This window comes from Plectropomus leopardus, chromosome 17 (genome assembly GCF_026936395.1).
Source record: "Plectropomus leopardus strain MGB_pleo_1.0 chromosome 17, ASM2693639v1, whole genome shotgun sequence".
In the NCBI taxonomy this organism is placed as follows: domain Eukaryota; kingdom Metazoa; phylum Chordata; class Actinopteri; order Perciformes; family Serranidae; genus Plectropomus; species Plectropomus leopardus.
In genome coordinates, this window is record NC_142192.1 from 32,268,602 (window position 1) to 32,296,326 (window position 27,725).

A 27,725-nucleotide genomic window follows, 5' to 3' on the forward strand; every position below is an offset into this window, starting at 1 on the left:
CCTGCAGCAGCGTCAAACTAAACTCCTCTGAGTCACACACACACACACACACACACACACACACACACACACACACACACACAAAGACACACACACGCACAAACACACATAGGCATTGGCCTCGGACAGAGACGAGCAGAGAACAAGCTAATGCTGCACAGATGTCGGGGTGATCGGAGGCCTTTTACTTTGCTCGCTGTAGTTCTCATTGATGTGTTTTGTATGGAGGCTGTTGTATATATACTGCGTGTATTCGCTCTGTAGTAAATATCAGCTTTCAGTCGGTGCTTTTAACGTCTGTTATACATCGGAGGATCCCCTAAACAAAGTAGTCATGTCAATAAATTTTTATCTATACAGCGGCAAATCACAACAAAGGATATTTAGTGCTTGTAGATGCAGCAGCCTGTAGCACCACAGAAGCTTGCAACTTATTTAGTATATTCTTCTATTTTTCGACACCATGGCTCATGACTTTTCTAATATACAGAAGCACTTATCAACATCGGGAAAAGTTGTGTGGAGTTTGGAATGAATGCAGCAGAATGTGAGAGGATCCCCACCAACCGCATATGCCGAGCGGCCAGTCAGACCAGAGGAGAGAAATGAAACCGAAAGCGCTGGACAAAGAGAGGGAGGAGAGCCGGCATCAGGGCGAGGCTCACCCGACTTGGACTGAGAGCCGCTCCTCTTCCAAGCCTCTTTCTGGCTAATGTCCGGTCACAGAAAAATAAAGTGAATGAGATGCGATTGAGGCTCACTCAGCAAAGGGAAATCAGAGACTGCTCTGTGCACATCTTCACAGAGACTTGGTTAACCCCTAACATCCCAGATCAAGCTGTTGCACTGAATGGTCGGACCTCGTTGGGAGCCATAAGGACACAAGACTCTGATGCCGCCTTTATCGTGACATATATTACATGCATCGGCAGCACTTTCTAAACAATAACAAAGGCATAAGGTCTCAATCATAATCATTCACGTCTCTGTTATTTGACAGCTGATCTCGTCCTCTGCTCGGAGGGTAAGGACCTACAGAGTCAAATTGTTTTCCCAGTTTGTGGACATTTACGACTTCTTTGAATAAGCTGTTATGCTAACAGCTGCTTTTTAAATCTCGCACCAATAAACACATGGTCTAAACATGGCACACGACCTGCCCACGGTGATATCTTTCTGGCTTTATGTTTTACATAGACCTGGTTTCAGGGCTGTTACTATCTCCCATCTCAGAGGACAGACCACTCTGTCTCCCCTTTCCACGATCAAACGTTATATACAGAACGGCGAGGCGGCACGGCGTGATATTCCCGCCTCGAACAGGCAGTGTAAATGCGGCGAGTAATTTACAGACAAGCAACAACTGCCCAACTGAGCAACCACAATGCTGGTGGGGGAAAAAGTACTAGTACTAAGTATATATCATGATCATGAATAGTTTTCTGAACTTTTTTTCCTGTTTTTTTTGTATACTTTTTATTTTTTATTTTTCAACAATTTTTCAGGTCAGAATCCTCACAGCCTTGTTGCCAGATGAAAATGTGATTGTACGCAAACCACAACTGCGTTACCATAATTCCCAAAGCTAAAGGCAACTTTTTAAATGCCACTTAGAATTATATGTATGTTTTTTTTTTTTTGTCTTGTGGCGAAGACAAAGGAAAGACGGAAATGGGAAACACCTGCCGTTTGTTGGTGATTTTGTTGGCGGTTTTTATGTTTTTCATAAAAATGCCAAGTTTCGCCCCATGAGCAAGCACAAAACAAAACTGTTTTTCATAAAAATGCTAACAAAAAGCACACCAGCAAAATGAACATAGAAACCCCCAATTTTAATCATGCATATTTGAGGCATTTCATGAATAAGTTGAATTAAATATACACAGTGTAAAGCTCATTTTAAATGAGTAAAATCAACTGTTTTGCTGCAGCCTTGCAGCATCACAGAAGTACAAAATATCATGGCTGCTAAAATTTCCAAAGTAGATTTTTCAACTTGGGGACCAATGTTAATGTTTTGGGGTTTTTTTCCAGCTTAACTGGTCCTGATTAAATCTCTCCAAAATTATGTGAAAATAGAAAAAGACTGATTAAATATTTTGTTGATAAATACCAAAAAAAAAAAAAAAAAAAGATTAAATGGAGAAAAGGGAAAATTTCACCAAAAATATTTGGTATGGTCACCTTTAAAAAAAATACAATGTAAATTATAAAATGTATTCTTTGATAAAGAAAAAGAAACATATATAATTGAGTGAAGCAATTTTTAATCTATGAAAAAAATGATGAAAAATGCAAATTACAGAACAGGTTTCCACAAGCCTAATACAAAGTCCTCAATGTTTTAGTTAAGATATTTAAAGAAGAAAAACAAGAAACACTCAGAAACCTATCAAATTCTCACTTTCAATAAGCTTGAGCCACTAAATACGTCACAGTTTTCTCGGTAAATAACATAAGTAATTACAGTGTTTTCAGTTTGATGTTTATTCGTGAATCGCTGACGGCTGACTCATTGTTTCAGAACCACCTGACTTCCCGGAGAGTTTACTTGCCTCCCTGAAAGATGATAATCTGTCGAGGAAGCGTCTTGCTCCGGGACGCCTCAGCAGCACTCCCCCTGACTGTTGACCAAAACAATATCTGACTTTGTGTCTGTTCGGTCTCTGCTAACCTGCCGGCTCCGCTGGAACCAAAAGGTTAAAGCGAACCCGTCGACCCCGGGAGGAAGTGCTTCAAAGTTTCTGTACATGCAGCGCCGCTCTGCTGTAGCTCTTCACGCCCCCCAGGGACGAATTACTCGGAGAGAATCAAGATGTTGTTACAGAGAGAGCTGGACTCTCAGAGAAGATTAACAAGTGTAATGCTGTGCAGATGCAGGCTCGGTACGACTCCCACTCCCTGCTCGCCGCGCTGCTGCTGCTGCTGCTGCTGCGACGGCAAAGAAATCTGGAATCATCCAGAACTAGTTTATACACGTTCTCTGACGCTGTTGGAAGCATCAGTGTGCAGTGTTTATCACGTCAGGGATTATCTCGAGTTCAGATGCATCAAACGCAGTGACGAGTGCATGAATTGTTCGTCTTTATTTGAGGGAAGCTTTTCTCCCGTCAGACAATTTACTGCTGAAAGCCAACTTTTAAACTCAATAACCTAAACGCTCCTAAAAAAGAAACTGGAGTTTCCCAGATAATTTGACAATAGTCAACAGTCATAATCATCAGCTTCACACTCTGAACTTAAATGATCCCAGACGATTTCTCATGGTTTGGTCCAGGCCTCTCACTTCCAATAAAAGAAAAACTTAATGCTACAGCTGACATGACGTTCAAGACAACTGTTTCAGTGTGACAGAGCCGCCGTGCACAAAGCCAGCTCGCTAAACAAGTCCCCAGTTGCTTGAGTAAAATTTTAGCATTGTGCATATTTGCAAATCAAAGACACATTATATTTGCACGTTTCACGCGTATCATATTATCTTTCCTAAAATGAGATTACAGATTACATGTACACGAGCTGAGCGGAGGAGGAGATGGTGGATGGCGTGACACTAAGACAACATGGCTGCAGACCACTGCTGACCAAAGTGGGTATTTTTACGACAGGTTGGGACATTTATAGTCGTGTTCGTGGTGACAAATCAGGGTACATTTTTACAACAAGTAAGAATTTTTCTTTCTGTGTTTGTAGAGATAAAACTGACTTTTTAATGAGATTTTGGGAGATTTCCAGCCATGTTTGTGACAAAACCAAGTATTTTTAACGACAAGTAGAGACATCTCCAGCTGTGTTTGAGGCTACAAAAGCAGGTATTCTTTGATGAGAGGTCAGTGCGGAACATTTCCAGCCATGCTGGATACTTTTTAACAACAAGTTATGATTTTTCTGTCCATGATTGTTGAGAAAAAAACGGGATTTTTTAACGAGAGGCTGGGACATTTCCATCCACGTTTGTGGAGAAAACACAAGGTGTTTTTTAATGAAATATTGGGATACTTCAGCCATGTCTGGGAAATTACTTTTTCACAACAAGTTAGAATTTTTCTATCCACGTTTCTCGAGACAAAACCATGATTTTTTAACGACATTGTTACAGTATTAAATTGTAAATTGAAATGTTAAGTTTTAACATATCTAACAGAGAAAGTTAAGATATTCCTGGTTTGCAGAGACACATGCCAACATTTATTCTGGCGACTGGGTTAGAAAATGTTATCCCAGTTGGGTGTGGAAGAACTTGACTGACCTCAACTCCATCCAATACGAGGTCAACCTTATCACCTAAAATCAGTGCTGGGTCTTACTGTTATTGGCTCAAATCCTGCAGCCAGATTCAACAGCTGCTGAAAAGACTGAAACCGGTTTCAGGCTGAGATGTCAACAATCACATATGACTGTTACGGTCGGGGGGTCCACATACTTTTATGAGCAATGCTCTCTGAGACTTGAAGCCAATTTTTTTTGTAGAGCTGATTGTGTCCAATTGATGACGGGTTATTTCAATACCTTTGAGAGATGTTAACGAGATCTTTCCGCGATTTTCACTGGACAAAAAAAGCCAAAGTTCTGACATTTTAAAGAAAACAAGCAGGGATAGAAAAGAAAATGGACTTTAGACTTTTGAAATAGGAACTATGTGATCAAATAATAAGCAAACCAATTTATTAGACATTCAGTGCCAGTTTTAGGTATAAGGAGTTTTTGATATTCGGTGCCACAGACATTTAGTTCGATACACATCTACACATCCCTAAGTACAGCCGATTATCCACAACAAGAATAAACATACGTCAAACAGCTAAAGGGACCCAAACATGTGAAGCATGCTGCCAACAGTTGTGTAACAGTGTTCAGGGTGGATTTCTCCTCCAGGCGCACACACAAATACTTGAACCAGGTCCGACCGTCTCTGTTGTTTCGACCCTTGAGGAGGATTTTTGTGGAAAATTCATGCAGCACTAATGCAAAATAGACTCTCAGAAATCAGGCTCACAAAGGGCGAATCAACAAGGATAATATTGTACAGATGGAGCCATGGTCCAAGTCCCACTTCTCCGTGCTCTCTACATTGATATTGTTTCCTGCTCCGGGAGGAAAACCAAGCGAGCAGGAGGGGGGTCGAGTTCAGTGTCGACCCAAACAAGCTCCAATCTTCATATCATTATACAACAGAAAATAATACGCACCAAACTGCTTTGAAAACTGTGTTGAACTGGCATCAGAGGGAGAACAACAGACATAAAAATGGCTACAAGAAAAATCAAGTAAAGCTGCTCTGATACGAGACAGATTTTATGGCTGCACTGCCGTATTTTTTTGTCTCTTTCTCTCTGTTACACCACCTCCGTCATCGGGGAATTGTTTGGAAAATCCTGCAGTACAAATGGATTGTTGAAGCGTTCAGTTTACATCAGAGAGTCTCTCTGCTCCTCCCATCCTTTCTCTCCCATCTCTCCATCCATCCTCAACATCCTCGACCCTTCTCCGCCCTCAATCCCCGTCTCCGCTCTCTCGGCGGGATAGCTCAGGTTTCAGAAAGCCAGATTTAACTGTACTAAAAAAGACCTTCTTTGGACACTACTTGGAGTCAAAACACAGCAACGGACGGGCAGAATTCGGCACAAGCCAACTGTCAACAGATGAGAGAATCAACCGTGCAGGCGTGCTGTGATTACGCATCTTTGTCATGTTGTATCATCACTTCCAAAGCACACAGAAATTAATTATGTTTCACAAAATCGACAGACTTTATGTGCAAAAAATCTGTAAAAAAAATCCAGGTGAGTATTTACAGTTATCTGCATTTTTTGAGCATGACCTAATTTATATCATCGTCCCTGAGGACTGCAGATAGATCCACTTTCCTGGCTGGTTTAGTTGCACTGTACACATACTGCACGCATACTGTACACATACTGCACGCATACTGTACACATACTGCACGCATACTGTACACATACTGCACGCATACTGTACACATACTGCACACATGCTGCACACATGCTGCACACATCCTGCACACATACTGCACACATACTGTACACATACTGCACGCATACTGTACACATACTGCACACATACTGTACACATACTGCACGCATACTGTACACATACTGCACACATACTGCACACATACTGCACACATACTGCACACATACTGTACACATACTGTACACATACTGTACACATACTGCACGCATACTGTACACATACTGCACGCATGCTGTACGCATACTGTACACATACTGCACACATGCTGCACACATGCTGCACACATACTGCACACATACTGCACACATACTGTACACATACTGCACACATACTGCACACATACTGCACGTTTTTTGTTGGGTTTTTTTGTTTTTTTTGCTTACTAACTGTTTCTTTTACATTGTTATGAAAACAAGTTTCTCATCAAAACCTAAATTTTCTTTTTCTGTTGGGTTGACGTTACATTTGAACACATGGTGATGGCTTTTTATTTACCTTTGCCTAATAGTCATTTTACTGAGCCGACCTTGAACACATCACAATGAAACGTTTTGGAACATCTTTTATTTTGGCAAACTAGCTCTTATTCTGCCGATTTCAACTCAGATTTCAACATTGGATTACTATTTTTATCTGATGGGTAGGCTACAAAGTTTGGCTGAGCTTCCCTCTGCTGCTGAGAATGGATGATGATGAAGACTGAGCCGCAGCAGCAGCTGACGGAGTTGAAGGAGGGTTTTTTTTACCCTGAAGACAGTCAAAGGTTCTGCAGTGAGGTTTAATTTGACGTAGCCTGCAATCGATGTGTGCAGACCATTGATTGGATTTAAATGATGTGACTTGACTCGAGATGTGTCGTTAGGTTATAGGACCCACAGGACTCGATAGTGGTATCGATAAGCTCAAACGTTATTTATTTTCGGGTTTTGAAAAAAGCAGAACCAGGTCCTCAGTGGAGCCAGGTTTCGATTTCCATCCCAAGTGAACACATTGTTCCTGGTGAATGAATCATTTCAAACATGCAGATTGGTGACAAACATGAAGAGTGTTAATATTATTCTCATTTCTCCTGGTTATAGATTCTCTGAGCGTCTGAGCTCCTATCATCTCCGAGTGCTATCTTCTGCAGTTGTTATGAAAGTTGTGAAAGCATAAAAAAGACAGAAAAAGGGAAAAAACGAACACCCGGAAATTAAAGATTTGGGGACATAAAGCCCATCTGTGTCCAGTAAAGCAGACAGGAAGCAGATTGCGCTTCTAACTGTTGTGGATTAATCAAAGTGGACATAAAGAGAAGAAGACTCCAATAACAGTGTGAAAAATAAGATGCCCATATTTAGGAGCCGGTTTTCATTTTCTGCGCAGACATTTAAGACCTCTGCATGTGTTAAAAGTACCTGTAGGAATTGTCTAAGTGCTGCCGCCTCCCTCTGAGAGAGCAGAGACGCTGCAGCTCGATCTGCAGAGTAAATGCAGGTTGGGGAATCCTCCATAATGTTTACCGAGTTTACCGACTTGGCTGACGGCTGTGTTTTCTTATCCTCTAACAGAGAGGGTGATTTGACTGATGCTCGTAACAGATTGCATCACAGCAGGAGACGAACTAAAACGGTTTACGCACCGCGGCTCTCCCTAAACTGTCTAACAGTGGCAGCGCTCCACCTTGTAAATTTGGAATAGTAATTTTAGAAATTTCCCAGCAGTCTATCTCCAATTGGCCTTCACTGGGAGTACTGTTTGATATCAGTGAAGTATCGCAGCGTACCACCTCTGAACAGCAGAAATATGATCTCAGCTCTGTGAAACCAGACACTCTCGCTACAACAAAACACCTGAGCCACATTAAAATCTGTTTTTATTCATAACCCAGTTACCACTCTGCCGTTTCTCCTCCTCAGGCAGGCCCCAGATAACATTTCTGCATATGTTTACTTCACAATGTGCACACTGCTGCGACATGTGACCCACCCGGACATGAACGTGTTACCGTATAAACAAAAATACAAAAAAACAGGGATATATATTTTTTTCTTTCAACTGCAGTATGTAACAGCTACTTTCTCTGCAGGTTACATACATGTTGCCCTGCCATTGCTGGACCACCAAGCTACTTCCACTTTCTCTGCTTGTTATTGGAGTTATGCTGCCTCTACGTGCTCCTCAGAAATATCGTACGTGTTACAAGCACATGAACAGGCGCCCAAAGTCAGAATTATGAGTGGGAAAATTTGATGCCACATTGAATGCTTAATTGTGACATTTGCGTGACAGAAATGACAGAAAGCATAGAAACTGTGTCAACAATAGACACATTACACGATTTTTATTTTGTTCCTAGTAGCTATTATGTACTCTTAGTAGCTGTATATTTTGGTATATGCATATATTAGCTGCAGCAAGCAAGCAAACTTTAAACTATAAAGCATGCCATGCGAGGATGCCAACAGTGCTAACAATGTCAGTCAGTTAAGTCAGTCAGTGTTCAGTGTTTGGTCAAAGGTAAGAAAGTTTTTTATTAATTCACATATTAAATATCAATTTTTGATTTTGATATAAATTTCTGACATGTAAAGTGTAATATGGTATTAATGTTAACTGCTGCCAATGTAAAGTGATTTAAATTAAATATAAAAATATCTAAAAATGTAATATATAAGAAATAACACAATGTATAAAAAAATATATATAAACTGGAAACAGCCATCAACCTCTTGTTTAAATGCTCGTAGCATTAAAATGCAACCCGTGACATACAAAAATGTGACTAAATAGTCACGATCTGGAGCTCTGCAAAAGCCCTGCTTTGTGTGTGTGTCTGTGAGAGGTGGAGAGCCGTTCAGGAGAGTGAGAGAACCAAAACGCCGGTGGCTTATACAAATGACAAGACGATTTATACTAGATGTTTGCCATAAAGTCATTTTATACATCGCATGTGGAACAAGCCGAGATACGTCCAGTATATTCGATACATAACCCACTCTAGCCTTTGGCCACAATCAGGCATATTTACATGCAAATGTTCATCAGTGTGCACTATCCCTATTCTCAAACAAATAGATAAATTCAACATGTTAATACCTGAATCTCTCTCCCCTCTTTTCCTCTAATCTCTCTCATGTCAACTTACTAAAAAAAAGGATCAAATACCACCCAAAATACTTATATGAAACTAGGTCCTTATATGAAACTAAACATGATTTAAGTACAATTAGTTCAAATTTTTAATTCATTATCGCACCTCGATAAAGCACGGACAAAGACAGATTTTTTTTTTTAAAAAAGAATGATTCAAAATCACAAGCAAGCTCCATAAACACTACATTTCCCATAATGCAACCCCATGCAATCTTCTGTGAAATCCACCCTGATCAGTACATGTCCATATCTCGCAAACTTTGTCTCCTTCTGTTCCAAATATTGAACAGTCTTTGCAGGATTAGTTTTGCTCTTTCAACACAGAGATTCTGTTATACTGCCATTATTTTGGAAAGCATGATAAAAACTTCATTTACAGAGATGCAGGAAATACCAATCACTTTTTCCCCCCACTACATCGTGTCAGCCCCCCCCGCCAAAACCGAACCTCCGCCCTTGAAGAGTCACAGCCAAACTTCTGTCTCTCATTTCTTCTAAAATTATATGCCAATTTCTACCAACTTCAAACCAGATTTTAGCCACAGGCGCGTGTGATTTCTGACAAATGCATCTGAGAAATCGAATAAAGTTGCTGATCATTAGCAGACGGGCTAAATGCGGGTCATCCGGGGGGCTTTCTTCTGTCGCAATTAGCTTGTTTCCCCGTCTCCGTTTTGAACACAGCAACCGCATTTTCTCCAACTGTAATTGGATTAGTTACCTTTAAAATCTTCATCTCTGCTGTTACTTCAGCTCTTAAAAACATGTAAAATCTGCACCTTTCTAACCCCCCCCCACCCGCCAAAAAATCTATTTGAGAATGTTTTTTTTTATTTTTTTTTATTTTTGAGGAATATCTCTTGAGTGGCACTTAACAAAATTGAACAAATGCGTTGGTGGGTGGGTGTCTGATTGGGGGGGAGCTGTGAGGTGGATCTACCTTCCAGAATAAAACAGTCTAACACTCATTACTCTGAAAAACACTTGACTTCATCATGGCCTCAATTATGTGCTGCTGGATAAACTCCTGTGTTACTGAGCTGCTTTCGCCGAACGGCAGGAGGGTGGGGGGTGGGGGGGTGCAGCGATAAAAATCCAAAAACTGTGTCTGGGAGAGGAGCTTACATCCTGACCTCCTTATCTTTCATGGACGGGGCTCGTGCGCGTCTTTGGGCCGGAGAGACGCCCACAAGGAGCCACTTTAAACCTTCCAAAACCTCAAGTTGATTAAAGTTTGAGTCTTAAATTTTAAAGTTTCATTTTAAGTTGTTGATGAGAACCTTCATGAAACCTCTACAAAGAACTTTTGAGTAATTTATGAATAAGAAACAGTGTTAAAGCTTTCTCCGACTCTGAACTTTTTCTGTTGATTAGAAGACACTTTTGGAGCTAAAAGTGTGTATTTATCCCTCCAGAAGAGGGTGAACTGTGAGGAATTATTAACCTGATATTATCGGCTCAACAAAAAGACCAGCGGTTGTTAAAATTCAAAGAGAGATTTGGCAAAACTTTTGAAACTCATTTGCCTGGATTATTTCTTATTTCTGCAAACATCACTGCTTACTTAGGCCTAATAAATATTACATGGTGCTTAAATAACAAAAAGTCAGGACATTTAGGGAGGACAGGGACCTACAGGAAAAACAAAGTTTGAGTTCTGTAAAAAATAAAAGTCATTTTTTCAGGTCCTGAGCATGACCGCATTAGGTCGCCAAGGCTCTATTGAAACTGCAGGAATTATTAGTATTTATGCAAACTAAGTGCCTTTTTGAGCGCTTCCTTATTCTTTGTTCTCGTCACATGATCGCAGCCATCCAAAACACCAGTTATGCACAAATTACTGACTGATGATTAGCGAGGTACATATGAATTTTGGTGCGTTACTTTTTGTAGGAAATGTACAAACCATGCATGAGAATAGCCTGCTATAGTTCCGCAATAAAAATTAATTTAAATCAGAAATAATTTGATAACTTTAGTTTTAAGGCACTGACCACAAACCTTCAGAGAAGAAGATTTGGCAAAACTTTTAAAACTCATTTGTCTGGATTATTTCTTAGTTCTGCAAACATCACTGCTTACTTAGGCCTAATAAATATCACAGGGTGGATAAAAACACGTAAAGTCAGGACATTTAGGGAGGACAGGGACCTACTAGACCGATTAGAGCAGTTTTTTGCGAAGGCACTTTTGAAACTAAAGCAACTACCAGTGATGCACAATAATGACTATTTCAACCGATACCAATAAACCCATAATTTCCAGCTTCTCGTGCCAATAAGATACCGATAACCGATAACTTCTTTTTGTGTGTTTTTCATTACCTGAGGGAATGAAGAACAGAGCTGGAAACTCACTACACCTGAACTCAAACCGCGTCCAGCGTGTCCTCTCATCAAGTCCACTCATCATGTCCACTCATCATGTCCTCTCATCATGTCCTCTCATCACGTCCCCGTCACACACGGACACACGGACCAGAAGGAGGGAGGGGGGAGACGGCAGATAAGAGCGAGCAGACATTCAGAGACACCGGCGGAGACACCAAACCTAGTGCAGAAGCTAAATTTGCACGCACATGTTGGAGCGATTTTTGAGTTCATCTTTTAAAAAAACTAGCATTTAGGCACATTGTGTAATTTATGACTTCGTGATCAGATTTGCAAGATGAAAGTAGTTCAAATCTGGAAGTCAGAATACTCACACTAGAGCTAGGCGTTAAATAATTTTATCAATTAAAGCATATTTGTGGTTTTTTACAATGATTTTTAAAATGAAAATCTAGATTTTCTCTTTCTTTCTCCACCGCTCTCTTTGGTTTTGCAGCATCATGTCTGGAACAAACAGTCTGCTGCAAAGTTTGTTTAAAGGTTGCAACAAAAGGCAGCAGCACGTTAAACAGAGACGTGCAGCCGAGTCTCAATCCAAGACGCACAAGAAGGCGTCAGCCCACTAACAGCCGGTGAAAAGCAAACCGACATTAGTGGAATCACTTTCCCGTTGTGTCCCGTATGACAGGAAAGCGTCCCGCCGCAGAGCTGCTCCTGATGCAGTCACGCTGCATATCGCTTAAGACACGGTGCCCATACAGTATATACAGACGAAAAGCCTGCAGGTTTATCTGCATGTTGAAAAATATCCACCCTCAGGTACGTGCTACCTGCAACCTCGTCTGTACAACTGAACTCATGAAAAGATTACAGACAGCTGAAGGGGACGCCGTTTTGACTCCACCACAACAGACCGATGGTCCAGTCATTTCAGCACAACCACTAACATTATCTCTTAAAATAATGAATCAATCATTTTCAATACTCGACTGTTTTAACTATAAAACTGCGCAACTGCAAAACTGACTTGAAGCTGTCTACATTTTTCAGTTTGCCTTTGTTAATTTTTATTCATAAAATCAAAGCAACATTTCTTTTGAGTAATTTCTTTGTCATTTGTAGTTAAAAGGCAAAAGAAATTATAAAAATTGCAAACTGAGTTTGGTGTGAAAAAACCTGAGATTCACACCACAGAAAAAATAAAATTTAACCAGAGATTTTGGTCAGTAAGTTAAAATTTTCTCTCATTACTCTCTAACAAGCTGAAAACTGTAACACACTTCCAATTTAAAGCTGCTCACACACTTTTCTTCCTGTTCGGTCTTCATCAGTTTCATTTATGTTTCCCTGCTCGTTGTATTGGACGTGATTTCTGAGATATTTGTATGAAACCATATGCACACCTGACAGTGTTAACGTGGAGGTAACACCTGTAAAGTTAACACTGTGGAGGAGTTCACGTCTAACAGGGCACACTCGTGTCGAGGAGTGTTAAGTCTCCACCGCGGAGAGAGAATAATTACTCCAACGCGGTGTCAAAACACCAACTTTAGAAGGAGTTAAATTAACACTCTGCGCCACGGACTGATATACACTTAATGTGTCGAAATTCACTCACACTTGCTGAAATTGCTGTGAACATTTCTAGAAATTCAGGATCTGGACAGATTTTGCGGATGACACATTTCTCAACACACAACACCCACAACCACACAACATTTCACAGCAGAGGGGAGAGAATTACAAAAAAAAGAAAAAAAGACAACCTAAAAGTTAAAAAACTGAAGACCTCTGAGGAATCACACACACACACACACACACACACACACACACACACACACACACACACACACACACACACAACCGTCAAACAAAACAAGTGAATCACCAAGTAAAATGTCTCCTGCTACAACCAGCCACCGCAGCGGCTCCGGCGCAGGTGTGTTGGTGGGGAACACAAAGACACATTAAAAAAAAAAGAGAAAAAGCGAAGAGTGCTGCGGTGGTTGAAGTTCAGCAGCAGCTTCGGTTTAATACTACAGCTCAGCGAGAGAGGCGAGCAGCAATCTGCCCGGCCACGCTGGCTGCCCACACACACACCTCCTCCACAGGTGTGTGTGTGTGTGTGGATTTTTAGGGTGAGTCACTCTCTCCCACGTAGTCGATACCTCCACCAGCGGTTGTGGAGATCCCATCAGCCCTCACACTGTACCCGCACCGCTCCTCACACTCCCACCGCTGGTTCAGATCCCCGCTCGCTTCCTGCCTCAGCGCCGCTGCCGCCACCGCCGCCGTGCACATTTAAGACTACAGCAGCAGCAGCAGCATTTGGAGGTAACAGATGGCGATTTTATCAACAACAGTATGATCAGAGAGTGACACAACATTAGGGCGTCGCACTCATCGTGCAGTCTTTGTTTGTTCCACAATTAATTATGAGACATACCAGCAAGACTCAAACATTAAGATGTGCCGCAGCTGAAATGTTAAATATTTTGATTCATCGCATAATGAAGACAAATAATCTTTTTCACACACAGTAAAATCTGACAGGTTGATATTACTCAAAATGCTCTTGGAGAGCAGATGCCTTGAAAACAAAGTAAATCTGCACTTAAAAAAGAGAGAACTAACTTAAAATAATTACTTTTTCAAATGATCCAGTTTGATTAAAACACCGTTTGTAAACTGAGTAGAGACAACTTAAAAAAATTATGTTTACTATTGAAGTAATGATTTTAAGTTGGTTAAAAATTCTAGTCTTAATTTATTTTTATTTCTATCTTATTAAGTTCACCTACATAAAATTCAAGTGTATTTTCTTAATTTTGTTAAGTTTTTGCAACTTCAAAATGACAAGTAATATTACCTTGTTCTTTCTAAGTCTTAACTTCAGTAAACCAAGTTAATCTGACTTAATTTGATCATCACAATTTTGTCAATGTTGATCTGCAAGTTCTGTTTTATTACCATGTTTAAGAAAATACAAATATGACTGACTAGTTTGCAACCAGCAGAATACAGATAGCACTGTAAACCTTATTTACTGAAGTTGCTAAACCTTAGATTGATTCAATTAAATTTGTAATTTTTAAGTTGCAAAAATGTAACAATATTAAGTAAATATAGCTAAATTTTAAGAAAGGGTAAAAGTGAGATATAAAATAAACATAAATTAAAGCCTCTGGGAACCCAAATCACCCAAAACTTTCCTAATATGTAATTTATATGCATAATAAAAAGCATATAAAATGATCAGTTATTACCCTTAATCCAACGCTGAATGGGGTAACCGTGAAATGAACTTAACTGTTCGTTTATTCATGGAGGAACTGAATGGTCCGTGGCTTCGAACTACAGCTCTCTCATTTTGCAGAGCGTCAGGCTGGTAGATAGAGCTGTACCACCTCCACTCTGCTTTGCTCCATGGCTGTCGTCGTGGAGACGAGTGGCGGTTGGCATGGGTAGGATCCAAGGAGATGTCAATCAAAACGTGATCTAAAACGGCTATGCTAGGCTGGTTTCCATTAACCCTCAAGTTGCGCAAACTGAAATTGCATAAAATACCCCATATATCAAAAGAAAGTTTTTACGCTCGCATGAGGTGGTATTCCAGGCGATTCGAAAATATGTCGCAAAACTGCAATGGAAATACTATTTTAGTCTTTTCTAGGTCACATGATGCTGTGTCTATGTGCTTGTCAGCAGGAACTGGCTCCCTCATGATGCAGCAGGAGCTACAGGAGCTGTTATTGCATCCCATAACTCTGAGAAAGTCGAGCGGATCATCCGGAAGTTTTGAATCCACAATTCCTCGGTGAAATCGTGGACTAGCTCCCAGAAACCCCTCATACGTGTAGGCTCCAACGTATAAGGGGCTCGCCTTAACATCATGGCTCCATAACACGCCTACGTGGCCTTGGATTGGAAATAGTGACGGCTAGAAGAAATAAAGCTGCTGATATTTTGAACATCCATCACCATGGTTACTGGGATGTTATCACCAGAGGAGAAGTCAGATAATATCACTTAACGGAAACAGAGTCACCTCGCAGTTGTGTTTAATCGACATTTTGAAAATATCACTTATGTTTTGCGCAAATGTGTAATGGAAACCCGCCTACAGTTTTGAGAAATGCTATCATCCTCAAAATGAGCTGTTTTGAGCTTGATTTTAAAAAAGTTGGGAACATTTATTTTCACTCAGATTTTTAGATATTTAGTGAGACACTCAACTTTTATATAATATATGCATTTTTACTATTTTAGGCCACGTTTCCAGAGGCTTTAAAACTAATATTCACATTTTTCAAGGCAATTGGTTCCCCAGATATGAGTCAGATTTTACAGTGTAATAACTGCATCCATATATCTCAGCCACATATCTGCAAGCTTCCCAGAGAAGTCGAAAACTACACTTTCTCCTCTTAAAGCCCATTCATTCTTTAAATGATACAGTCGGTTTTTAATCAGGCGTCAGACGCCCAAGGGGTCATGAAACTCACTCAGCATGAAAACCTGCAAGACGAGGAGAAAAACCCACCAAACAATCAGGTGCAAAGCCGTTTCCTGCAACCCCAGCGATGTGCCATTTGGTGGATGCATTCACTCGCAGCACCTTGGATGCAAATATTTTTAGCAGGGATGACCCATGTGCAAACTGCACCCATCACCCCGGCAGTGTTAGCACGGCGCTCCACCCCTTGAGCTTCACAGAGCCCATTCAATAAAGCAGAAGGGCTGTGAAAACAAACCTTCCCGAGCACCCAGTGGGGCTGGCACCGGCCCGCAGGCTGGCTGCAGCCCAGGAAAACGCTGAAAAAGCTGACTGGACCGCAGCCAAGTGCTGGTAGATTTTGGCTTCAGTTGGTCAGGTTTTCTGTGCTGGCGAGCCCTTAGACTGGTGACTAGGAGTCGGTGCCGGTGCTGCAGTGGAGAGATCTTACACGCAGGCGGCGATGGTAAAAGTTGCTGACGGGTTCAGAGATGCACACGCACAAAAATGATTGCAATATTTCCAACACTGTTTCGGGAGGCACTTTTCTTTCACGCTCATTTTACACTGCAACAAGTCAGAAGTCATGCAGAACTATGGGGGTAAGAATCAGGCAGACCAGCAGTATCAGACAGGACATCTCAAGACATTTAGTGTACCACTTATTCATAGTTTCATATCAAAATGTGCAATTATATTACTATTATAATGTGCAATTTATCACAATGTGCAGTTTTATTATTAGGATAATGTGCAATTTATTTTTTTTGTTTAACAATGTGCAATTTATTCAAATGAGCCATTTTATTATTGTAATTATGTGCAATTTATCACAAAGTGCAATTATTCATGTGCAATTACTCATTGAGTTTTGCGTCTTGTTTACGCTGTTTATGTTGGGGTTTTTTGCTTTATTTTATTTATTTATTTATCATGCACATACCTTGTTTTAATACCCCTTTGCTGCTGTAATAATGCTAATTTCCCCGTTGTGGGACTAATAAATATTATTTATTTCCCAGCAGTTTGTAGTATTGTTTCCTTTTTCGATCTCTTCCTCTTTTTTCATGTAAATAACAATGTTAATACAATGTTAATACATTTACATTTAATTATATATAGTTTGGAAACATTTCTAATTTATAAATATTTACATATAGTTTAAGAAAATTCAATCTCAATAAAAATGGAAGGGAGTTAATTTCTTATTATGTTCAAAATAAATTTCATTTCAGTTCAATCAAATTCAATTACCTTATCTTTCTTCTTTTTTCTATTCTAATCTATATATTTATTTTTCTTCATTAATAATATATTTACTTTCTCTATGTATTTGTATGTCTGTCCTCATGCAGCTGCAACACCTGAATTTCCCCCCTCAGATCAATACAGTCTTGTCTTGTCTTGTCTTGTCTTGTCTTGTCTTGTCTTGTCTTGTCTTGTCTTGAACACTCACGTCATCACAAAACATTATTAATATGACTTTCTAAGCAACAGCGCACAGCAACATTTTCGGGTACAGGTGTGTCTTATAAAATGGTAAGAATGAACATGTGAACAACCAAACAAATGTTGACCATCACTTAAGACGATCTGTTATTCTCATTTCCAGGCTCATCCTTGTATTTTGGGCTTCTACGAGAACATGTTTATATGCTTTAATGTTCAAATAGCGATTTTATAATGAAAAAAAAGGCTGAAGTTGTGGGTTTTTCGCTGACCACCATGTTGCCTGGAGCCTAAAATCCTGATTTCGTCAAAACGGCCAAGAACTTCCAGCCTTAAAGGCCTAATTTACCCAAAAACAATACAAAGTGAACACAGTACTCGGCTCTACAGTCCCAGAAAAAGTTTTCTATCAAACAGCGCCCGCAAAATGAGAAGCATATTATTCTTCAACAACAAAAGACAGCAACAAAGTTAGAAAACGTGCAAAAAATTATCTGAAAATCCCTATTCAGCATCATCCAACTGTCCTGTATCTATTTGTGGGCCACAGAAATCCAGACACGACTATTTTTGTAAACTCTTTGAAACCTGGATCAACAACAGGTTTTTTAACTGCGTTCAGACGCCTTTTTCAAGCATTCAAACCTTTGAAACGTGAGCTAATCGGTTTGATTTCTGTCAAAAAACATTTCTCACAAAAACGCAATCAGCAAATTGTGATGAAATTTCCCTGAAGATTTCAAAATGATTGTAAAAGGTGACAACAAAATGAGAAGAAAACTGGCTAAATTTAAAAAACAAAAAAAGGAGAGAACATAGAGAGTGAGAATCATAAGAAAATAAGCAAATAACTCAGTAAAAAAATATCAGGAAAACTAAATTTATAATTATCATAATCATATTTTGAAAATCAGCTTACAGAAAAAAAATGTTAATTTATTTATTCTTTTTTTAAATTTTATTTCAGCATATTTTTTCAGGTCACTCCCAGTTTCTTTTTTTAATATATTTTCTTTTTTTGTGGCTAGTTTCAGGTAATTTTCTTAGAAATTTCTGCTAATTTTTTTTAATTTATTTATTTTTCTAAGGAAAGAACAGAGAGTGTGAGAATCACAGGGAAATAAGCAAATAAAAATATTTCAGCAAATTTAAATTTTTAATTATTATAATTATATCTTTAAAATCAGAAAAAAAACATTATTTTTATTTGTTAATTTCAGCTGTTTTATTATTTTTTTTAAAACTATTCTTTTCTCCTTTTTTGTAACCAATTTCAGGTAATTTTCTTCTAATTTTTTACTAATTTTTATTAATAACTCATTTTTCCCTGTTGACTTCTTGACATGTTTTTGAAAAAGGGTTAAATAAAGCAATTTCAGATTATTCTCCAGTGAAGGGGTGTGCTGTGTGGAAAAACTCTTCACAGGAAAATCTTTGTTTGGCGCTTTAGTTTAGCGCTACTTTGGTTTGAAGGCACCGTGCAGCAAACAAATGATCATTTCAGACTGAGCTTCACTGACTGTGTGTGTCTCTCCTGGTTGTGAAACATTTATCCTTATGACAAATATTCTGCAGCAGACCTCCATGACGGCTCCAGATGTGGTAACCAGAACTTTTTCAGCCTCCGCTGAACCCAGCTTTGTTGAGAAGTTCCCCTGAATGTGTTGCCGACCTAAATTACACAATAGTGTAACGTGTGCAGCCTCCGTGGCAGCTCGGACTACAAAGTGGGTTTAGTTTAGCGCCGCGGGGGCACCAGAGGCTGCGGACGGACGCTGCCATGTTTAAAGTGTTACTGCGTGAACCTGCTGAACCGAGCATGTTGGTTCCAGCTGAGGAGGCTGTTTTCCACACACACTTTTCTACCTGATTCAGAAAGCAGCTCTCTTCTCGCCGTCGTCTCTCCTGGCTCGGACCGTATATACAGTTTAAGGTCTCTTCCATTACTCCTCAAGTATCAAATCTGCTCCCTAAAACTCCCCGTCTCATTTTCTTCTTTTCCGCTGTCAGGTCATTTAATACTTCGCTCTCAAATATGATTTTTCCTCTTCCTCCTGTTTCCTCTTCCCGTCTGAGCTTTTTAACTCCACAAAAAGCACAATCTGCAGAGACCTCTGTTTTGAATTTTTTGGAGATGAAATGTCACGTCTTTAAAAGTGTCCCTGACTTTTACCTGGAGCCACTTTCTGTTACAAAAGGGTGTTTCGGCCTTTTCTTAAAATCTCTCGGCCTTCCAGGAGCAACTCTCCAATCCTCGTCCATCACTCTCGCCTCTTTTCTTCTCTTCACAATGTCGCTTCTCTTTCACCGCTTTATCAACAGCCGCATTTCGACATGCTGGAAGCTCTTAATTTAATTCTACCTTGAATTAAATGAGTCGGAGAACCAGCTTGTTTTTAGTTTGGCACGGCAGGTTAAAGTTTTAAATGAGCAGGTTAGAAAACAAGAAACTAATTGGTGAAGCTGAGTTTATTATTTCTATATTTTTATTAATTTTTATTCAATCCAACACAGAGAGTTCGAGTTAATCTTCTGCAGTAGAAAAGCCAACGCTCACACTGTCTACGTTAAATAGAAAATAAAACAGACCCTCTGGCTCGCAGGTTTTGTAGGTGTGTTTTGTTTTTTTTTTAAATTGCTTCTTTCTTTTTTTAAAAAAAAAATGATTTTTTTTCGCTTTAAAATGTTTTGTGCTATTTTTTTAAAAATCTTTTTGCAATTTTGTTTTCTTTATTAAAAAAAAAATTAAATTTAAATTTTGGGGCTTTTTTTTCTTTAAGAGTTTCTGACTTTTTGTTATAAACATAAATGTGTTCTTATTTTGTTGGTACTCGACTCTCCATGAACTGTGCGACAGCCTGACGACGGCCTGCTAAGGTTTTCAGAAATCAACCGACGAGCGATCGGGAGCAGTTGATGTGGAGCAGTCTGTATGAGCCGTCCTCGCTCACTCCTGTACTCTGCACGGCAAACATCACCTGACAAAGATGAATTTTGGTTCGACTGCAAAACAAGTCCTTCAGCTGAAAAATTTGAGTCAGAAACTTCGGCGTACGCTTTGCTTTAGAAATGCAGCGCTGGGTTCAGTAACACAGAAAGAGAGGGACAATAAGAAAACTTTATACTAAAACCTGATGAACAAAAATAAGAGCTCACACTGAGTGGATTCAGGACGAGTAAATAAAGACATTGTATTTTCAGACTTCACTGGAGGACTGAAGGACACTGAGGGGACAAAAGAGCCCAGAGACGTTTGGCTGGGTTTGGTTTCACTTTGAAGTTTGCTCTTCCTGGTGGACGAGGAGAGTCTGTACCGACACCGGGGTTTGATTTCGGTTAAAAAAAAGAGAGAGCAACTTGTGGAGTCTCAGCTGATGAAGATGAGATGATCGTCTCCGTTTCCAACTCTAGTTCTTCTGTTTCTTCAGTCATAAAGAGTGAGACTTTATCTATAAGAAGACATGAGTTGATATAAATATTTCCCTCATTCTTCCTCTCCTCCTCCAAGACCTCCGCTGGTTTCTGGTTCTGTTTCTCCTCGTGGATTTTCTCCTCCGCGGCGTCTGATCAGAAACCTCCTCTGACTGACTCATCGCTGCCGGCCGAGGCTCTGAACAAATCTCTGGGATTTACAGCGGCCGGCTTCTTAGTCTTCAGTCTGCACACGAAATGTGGAGACTTTCTGACATTGTCTCCCACATTCTTATACAGCTGCTTGCAGGGGTGTTTCTAGAACTTTAGGACATTTGGGGCTTAGCCCGGACATCTGTAGGTGGTCTGCTTTGATTTTTTTTTATGCACTCTGGCAACTTGTGGCATCTTGTATTTGTTTTACCACCTACTTTTAAAGAACTCAGCAAAAATGTTTAAAGCAAACATGCCGTCAAAGGCAAATTTGAAGGATTACATTTTTTTTCTTTTATATTTTTGATGATTTGTTTTCCTTTAAAATTTTTGGTGGTTTTGAGAAAACCTTTCGCCATTTTTTGGGGGGGCAATTTTGTTTTTTAACATTTTTTTTTGTCTAAAAATTTCTGGCTTTTTTTTCTTCAAGCCATCAGGATGGTCGAGAGCACTCTAACCAAGACAAGAAAAAAATATCTCGGTTTCACAGTCCAAGAATTGTTGCCCAATATCGGGAGCTTTAACTTTGCTTGAGTATTTTAATGAAATATTGTACTTTTTACTTTGCTACTTACATTTTTAATATTACAAGAATATATTATTAAAATGAACTGGTGACTTTTTTTATAATTGTCATTTCTTATGAAAAAAAATATGTTGACTTGATGCTTTTCCTCCCAACTATTTTTTTATAATTCTTATTGATTATGTGTTTTTTTCCTGCATTAGTACTTTTATTTTTTTAATTGATTTATTTTTTTCATTTTTTAAAATCTTCTGATATAAGTAACATTTTGAATGCAGAACATTTACTCTTAAAAGAGGGTTTTGGGGTTTTTTTTAGTAGTGTGGTATCAGTACGTTTTACTTACAATAAGTAAACATCTGAGTCATTTCTGGCTTTTGATTTTCCTTTTTGATTTTTAACACCAGCGCTGAGCGGTCAAGAGACCCTGGAGGTGATTTACATTTTCTAACTTTCTGTAAAGAATTAAAGATGGATCAGGTTTCCAAATTAACAGCAGCTCTTTTGATTTAAGGAACTTAGAAAACGGTTTCCTAAAACATTTGAATACTTATAGACCAACAGAAAACCTCTGAGAGGTTCAGCTAGAGATTTAAAAAAAGAAAAGAGAAAAAACCTCCGGATGGTAATTGAAATTAATTTCTGAGCTCTATCATTCTCACTTAAGTTTAAGCAGCTATTGACACCAGCGGCTCTCCGTTTGCTAACGCTCTCGAGGAACAGAGAGCCTACTTTGGATCACATGCACGGTATAATTTATTAGCTGGAAAATGCACTTTGATACTGCAGTGAGAGAATCATCCCACTATAAAAAAGCAGCTGTAGATCTGACACTGCCTTTACGCTGCAGGTGAAAATTAAACCACCGACAAAATGGCAAGTGTGCCAAAAAAAAAAAGAGCTTCCACTGCTGCAGCAGCACACGCTCACCTACAACAGCTCAACAACGCCACTTTTTTCATGCATTAAACAGACGAGTCACATCTCCACCACAAACCCTGAACTCTGCCATAATCACGGTATAATACACTGTAAAATCTGACAAACTGATCTGACTCAAAATAATCACGGAAGCCCACTGCCAAAATCATTGGCAGAGGTTAAAAGTTATGAGTTACAGGAAAATTACCCATAAAAAAAGCAAAAAAGGATAAAACAAACAAAAAATAAATAAATAAAATGATAAACTAATAAACAAAATAAATAAATACAATAGTTTGTAATTATTTAAAAAATATGAATATAATTTTCTGGACACCATTTTTTAATGATAAGTTTTTCTCTCAACGCCTCCACTTGCCACGTTGATCACTGCTTTTTCAATGACATTTTAAACAGAAATCAAATCAATTTGTTCAGGTTTCAAAGGTTTAAGTGCATGTGAGAGGTGTCTGAAAGGGTCTCCAAGATTTTTTAGAGTAAAATTAACTTGCCAGATTTTACAGTTTAGAGACAAAACCAACACAACCCAAGACCTGGTGGCAAACGTCATATTCCAAAATGGAAAAATGTCGTCAACAACAACAACAACAACAACAACAACAACAACAACAACCTCTGAAAAACTTCATCATGTAGGAGCTTTAAAACAGCTCTATCTGCAGGTGAAAGCGACTCATGGGTGAATAGTCCAGACTCTTTTCCTTTACAGACAGTTTTAACATCATAACAAGGACGAGGATTTGGCAGCATTTCATTACATTATCCTGTGAAACTAAAAAAGTGTGTAATTCTAGATGGAACCAGCCAAAATGTTATATTCAAGGCTTCGAAACATGAGTCCACAAATCAATTTGGTGACATCACCGAAGACAGTCTGTGTGAAACCAAAGTGAGCAAAGCACCTGCTGACGTCTGCATTTTGAGATCAAACAACAACAGCATCTCAGGAAAACCCTCATATGTAATGTTGCTTTTTTCCTAATGAAAAAGCTCTAAATACAAATGTTTCTACACTCAAACAGGATGTGCTGATGTGCATATTTCAAAATAAAAGACCTCCCCCAGATGCAGACAAAGCTCCCAAAAAAAGATAAAAAGCTGCTACTCACTGCGCTTCCTCAGAGGGGAGGGGCTTCACTGGAGGCGGAGGGGGTCGTTCTGAGGCTCCTCCTCCTCCTCCAATCACTGTGTGTCCTCCACGTCCGATCTCTCGCTCTCCGTCTCCTCTGGATGCTCCTCAGGCCAGCGGCACTCTGGGTAATCTCCTGTGGGATCTGAAAGCAGAGAGGGATGTCAACGAAGGAGTGAGTGTGTGTGAAAGTGTGTGTGTGTGTGTGAGAGACAAATGCACTGTACATGTGTGTAGGTGTGGCAGTGTGTGTGTGTGTGTGTTAGCAGTACACAGAGGTGTTGATGGTGTGTGTGTGTGTGTGTGTACGGGGGTGTTGGTGGGTGTATGATTGCGTGATGGCATGTGTGCGTAAATGAAGGAGCCCAATATGGGCCTTAAAAACTGCACCACTACAACTTGGCCCAAAAAAAAAAGAGGCTGTGGTTACCGTGGCAACATGTGCCAAAACGGAGAGAGGGGAGGAAGCGACAAAGAGAGAGAGAGAGAGAGAGAGAGAGAAAACAAAGAGCGAGACAGACAGTGAGAGAGTAAGACAATGAGACAGACAGCTGTGCGACGTCCAGAAAGTTTCAACTTAATGCAAATAGTTGTTGATTTTTTTTACGTTTCTTAACCAGCACGTCGCCGGGATCAGGAGCAGCTTCGAGAGCCGATACTAAAGCAGAAAGCAACCTTCACAGCTTGTGTGTTGTTTTATTGTGCAGTTGCAACAACACAAACTGCAAAGTAACTTCACTGCAAAGGACGTGACAGTGAACCAAAAAACACAAAAATAAAAGACAAAAACAACAAATTCAGGAAAGTTATTTAAACACCGGGTCTTCAACAAGGGGTCCGCGACCCCTCAGAGGTCATAATGTCGTGTCATAACGGGGCGAGTGTCACCAGTTAAATCTGTTTAATTGCATTTTTTTCTGTTGGGCTGTCGCAGCTCAACATGGTGTGACGCAGAACGCCGTATCATCAGAACTAGTTGTCTTTTGCGTATCGATGTTTTGACTTTGTGATACTGCTGCGGTCAGGACATGGCCTTTGTACATATGGCACACGCTTTTTTGTGTTTTTTTTTATTAACTGTGTTTTCATCAGTAGCATTCAAACCTCTGAAATTGTAGAAATTTGGCTTGATTTCTTAAAAAAAAAGAAAAACAGGAAAAAACATAATGAGCAACTTGGCAAGAAATGTCCCACAAACTGCAGAAAAAAACTAGTTGAGGAAATGATCTGAAAATTAGCTGGATTTATTAGATAGTATCAAAAAATTGAAGAAAACTATATTTATAATTCTCTTAATTATATATTTAAAATAGTGTCACAGAAAAGGGAGGACAAAAAATACTTCAGCACTTTTTGAGGTCAGTCTCTATTTTTTTTTATTTGGTTTTTCTATTTCCTTTTTACATTTTTTTTCTTCTTATTTTCAGATTATTTTCTTGTAACTTTTTTTCGTAATTTCTTTCCATTTTTTTTGGCCATTTCTTGATTGTCACCCTCCCACGTTTTTTAAAGAAATCAAGCCAATTTGAATCCACCATGTTATTGGTGAATATAAATCTGCCTTTTCTCCAAAACAACAGATGATAATGATAATAATAATAATAATTAATTGAGAGTATACAACATTAATAATAAAGGCTAATCCATAAATCCTTGTGCTCTCGTGTGAGCTCACTCATGCTAAATCACTGTGCAGCACCTTTTATTTAGTTTTTTTCTCTGTGCTGCACGTATGCATAACGACAAGCTGAACTAACATTTACGTACCATTGAAACATATCGACCAAATAGCTGCACCATTATTCAGAGTGAACAGACACTCGTGTGAGACACAATGGATCATTTTGTAACTTTTTCGAGTGAGAGACTCTGACAAATCGTCCATGCAACTCGCCGTGTTACAACTGCTGCTGACGTAGCAGCTACAGTCAAGGTCGAACAAGAGGAGACCCTGAAAATATTCAGACAATCATCTCAAGTGCAGTTTAGTTATACAATATATGTTGTGAGGGGTCCCAGCTCTCTTTCAGCTGTAAGGGGTCCTTGGCATGAGAAACGCTGTAGTACCTCCGCTTTAGGCATTGTCTCGCTTTAGAGGACACACACACACACACACACACACACACACACACACACACAGAGTCAACCTTCAGCACTAGCAGCATTCAGTGGTACGAATGTAGTTAAAGGAGAGTTTCTGTCCTGTGTGAGTGTTGGTGGGTCCAACATTCACCCACGAGACCAATGTTTGATACCAAGCTATAAAGATAGATTTTGGCGTTAAAATAAAATAAATAAAAACAAAATTAAATAACAAATATAGCCGCAAGCAAGTTTCAAGTCAATTGGACTTACGGTGTCAGGCGGGTGCCCTTTAAAACAAAACAAAAAAACATTTCTAAACGTTAATTATAATGCCATCATGTGGCCCTTTTGGCCCCTGTTTCTTGGGAAGTGGAAGTGTTTGCACATCATTTCCAGTTATTGGGCCAAGTTTCGTGTTTCTAGCTAATTTCAGCTCAGTGCAATTTAAGATCTGGAAGACATAAAATAATAATACTATTAAATTTAGACAAACTCAATAGGGCTTGAACCATATTAATAAAAAATCCTGTTAAACAGCACTTTCAAAAACAGGCTTTCAAAGTGTTTAAAGACATAAAAAACTTTAAATGGCTTCAAATAGAAACTAAGATAAAAAAAAATTGAAAAAAATCACAGGCATATTAATAAAGGTGCAAAAAATAAAATAAAATGAAAACTCTTTTAAAAGTTTTAAAAATTAGTTTTTAAAGGAGTTTTTAGAGAGGACACTGAGGTTGCTTGTCTAATTCCCTATTCCCACAAATATAAAATACCATAAAGAATAAAACAAGCAAATAAAGCATCATAAAATCAAAACTAATTAAAATGATAAAAATGAGTTTTTAAAGGAGTTTTTAGAGAGGACACTGAGGTGGCTTGTTTAATTCACAGTGGAAGATCGTTCAACATGTGGAGCCCCTAAGACAAATGTCCCTCTACCTTCTGTCTCAAGCCTTGCTCTGGGGACAGATGGCAACTTTTACGATCTTTTCCTAACCATAACTGAGTAGTTTTGTTGCCTAAGCCTAACCACCGACCTCTCCTGCATCAATAAAAGGCTGCCGTTGGCATCATTTTTCCAAAACCCAGTTGTCTGCCCAAGCAGCAAAACATCATAAGTAGAAATATCAATCAGTCAATACCAAATATTTGACATTAATGTACATTAATGTGCTGCAACAGTGTCACTGAGGAGTTATTTGGTTTACAGAGAGTAGTCATGTGACCAATAAAAACAGCAATTAATCATCTCCATTGATCATTAAAAAGCCATGTAAACAGGAAGCAATGACACAAAGTCAAACCAGAGGAAATCCCCATCACAACAGCACTTCAACACACGGAGTATATACTGCGGCTGTAAGGGAGGTAAAATCTGCTCTGATAAATAATATTCACTGTCAGGACATCAAGCATGAAACAGCAGCTTTTAAATGTATAATATTTTAAACACTTATTGTTTCCCTGCTGCACTTTGATTTCCTTTTATTGCATTCTATTACATTTGAGGCAACTAGCAACTTATTACTGCACTCTAAATGTATTTCGGCTCTATTATGTTTGGGTTTTATTTCACTTTTTCTGTATTTTATTGCTCATTGAGGTTTTAACGCTTTAATTTGCCTATGGAAAGCACTTTGAATTGTCTCTGTATGATAATTTATCCCCCGATTCAGCCCTTTTCCCTGCTTCAGTCTGCACAGCTCACAGTCGTTTTTATGATTTGAAGCTTTTGCAGAACCTGACGCGTAAACAAACACAAGTCCGTTAAAAAGAAACAACGACGATTTCAAAACGATGTGGTTGGATTTTAGAGTTTGTTTGGAGCCAAACATTCAGAGATCAACTTTGAAACATCGAATGGAGCTCCTTTAAAAAAGGGAATCACCAGCAGTGTTTTCCCCAGGATGCGATGAGTGCATGTGGTGTGTGTGTGTGTGTGTGTGTGTGTGTGTGTGTGTGTGTGTGTGTGTGTGCGTGCGTGTGTTACAGAGTGGATGAGATCATCAGAGGACTGCA

At 39.2% G+C, this 27,725-nt stretch overlaps 1 protein-coding gene across 2 annotated transcripts in view; it reads right to left on the reverse strand.

The window, feature by feature from the left end:
* The window catches only part of LOC121938107 (zinc fingers and homeoboxes protein 2-like), a 146,015-nt gene that overhangs the window by 79,688 nt on the left and 38,602 nt on the right, over positions 1 to 27,725 (reverse strand). For both annotated transcript variants that reach the window (XM_088089942.1, XM_088089943.1), the window contains exon 2: positions 23,602 to 23,766. The gene's annotated coding sequence lies outside the window, so the exon portion shown is untranslated. The remainder of the gene's footprint in view (positions 1 to 23,601; positions 23,767 to 27,725) is intronic.